General features: G+C 33.0%; 1 long non-coding RNA gene across 1 annotated transcript; it reads left to right on the top strand.

Moving 5' to 3' along the window:
• The first annotated feature begins 533 nt into the window (after positions 1-533).
• LOC105447975 lies at positions 534-1,965 on the top strand. Its single transcript, XR_974182.1, has 3 exons — positions 534-668; positions 1,311-1,408; positions 1,584-1,965. It is a non-coding gene; the product is annotated as an uncharacterized LOC105447975 (long non-coding RNA).
• Positions 1,966-2,087: the final 122 nt, after the last annotated feature.

The raw sequence follows: 2,087 nt of genomic DNA, 5'->3' as shown, positions 1-2,087 counted from the left end.
AATGAAAAAAATATTTTTTACTTCTAAAAATTTGTATTATTAAAGCCTTAAAACGAATTTTTTGTTACTTTTATTGTTTTCCTAAAAAAAAATTCCCAAAATTACCTATGATTTATAGGCGGTCAAGATGGTGTAACCCTTTAAGTGAGAGAAGTTGCCAACATCGACAGCTAAGCCGAATATTAATGGAAAAAAACTCATGTTGTGTATTTGGTGGGATCAGCAGGGTGTGGTGTATTATAAGTTGCTCAAACCGAACGGAACCATTACTAGGACTCTCAACCAAACACAATTGATGAGATTGAGCCGAACACTCAAGGAGAAACGCGCCCACTACTACTCCAGGCACGACAAAATTATTCTTCTGCATGATAATGCTCGTTCACATGTTGCGGCGCCGGTCAAAACCTACTTGGAAACACTCAATTGGGAAGTTTTATCCCACCGTATTCATCAGACATTGCTCCTTCTAATTACTACTTGTTTCGATCGATGACGCATGGCCTGTCTGAGCAGCACTTCACATCATATGAAGAAACCAAAAATTGAGTTGATTCGTGGATAGCCTCAAAAGATAAAGCGTTCTTCCAACGCGGTATCCGTGTGCTGCCAGAAAAATAGGAAAAAGTAGTGGCTAGCGATGGACAATACTTTGAATAAAACATTAGGTACCGTTCTTTCACAATAAATGCCAAATTTTTGATAAAAAACGGCGAAGACTTATTTGTACTCTTAATACATGCACAACAGGAGATAAGAAATCGCTCCATCCTAATATACATATACGAAAGAGACCCTCATGCTTGTGTACAAATCTACCCCAAATTCAAAAGAAAATAATTACGCTATTTTTTATAGAATTCATTAACAATACGATAAAATTAATGAGTAAAATAATAATAAATTGAAAATAATTTTAAGATATTTTACTTACTAAAAAAATATTGTTTTTGTTTATAACCTTAATTAAAACAATATCTTAAATTACTTGTCAAATACTTTGGAAAATTTACTCAGGTAGCGCTAAAACACGTAATATCCTGCTTTGTTAGTTTACGTGGTCTAGCTAATATGAAATTTTGCTGGCATGTGGCCGCGCAATAAAACTAACTAAATATGTATACACGTGTTCTGAATCTGCGCGATTCTTCTCAAATTATTGAATGTATGTATGTGCCCCGTGTACAAAGAATCCGCCTATAATTTTATCTTTCTATTTTACTTTGTGATATTGTGTAAGCATTCTTAGAAGAGATGATATCAGACATTTATATAAACGATAACGAAGTTGATAAAATATATACATTCAGGCCCGGCGATTTGTCTCAGCTCTAAGTGTGGAAGACTGTGGAAATTTCTGATGAAAAATTTAAAATTTCTTCCTCCACCATGTTGATAAAACTTTCAAGTACATAAATTTTTTCTTTTAACACTTAATTATTTAATTTTTACAATCAAGAACGAGGATGTTGTATAATTATTTTTACTTGTAAATTCATTTAATAATTCATCAATGTCATCCATCACAACTTCCGCTAAATCTCTCTCATTTGGCTCATTGATGTTTTTAATCATGTTTTCAGCCTTCTCAGTGCCGAAAAAGAAGATTCCGCCGTGCAGGACAAAGTCGGGATCATCAAAATTAATCTTATTAATTTTATAAATTCCGGAGCCAAGTTCTTCACATTCGGATTTGTTAAAAAAATCCATTATATTTTTTAAAAATTTAACCGTTACAATTTTAAATTTTAAGATGTTCAAAAAAAGTTGGTGATGTGTCCTTAGACTATCCTTCTCCAAATCATCTTTATAAAAAGATAATAACGATTTTGCATCGGATTCAGTTCCATTTACAAATTTTTCGAAACGACTGAAAAGTTTGGAAACGTCGGAATCAAAGCGATGTCGCATTGATACGAGTACACTATCACGTACTTCAAAATACATTATTTATTATCTTTAAAATCGCATAATTATTAATATAACGTGGATTTTTTTGGGTATTAAAATCCATACTCACCTGATTTTGAGGTGTCGATTGCTCCACACAATCCACGCAAAAAACGCCGGGCCTGTATTATTATCGC

Source organism: Wasmannia auropunctata, unplaced genomic scaffold (genome assembly GCF_000956235.1).
Source record: "Wasmannia auropunctata unplaced genomic scaffold, wasmannia.A_1.0 LD336090.1, whole genome shotgun sequence".
NCBI lineage: Eukaryota > Metazoa > Arthropoda > Insecta > Hymenoptera > Formicidae > Wasmannia > Wasmannia auropunctata.
The sequence above is the reverse complement of the archived record's forward strand: the minus strand, read 5'-3'. Positions and strand labels throughout refer to the sequence as shown.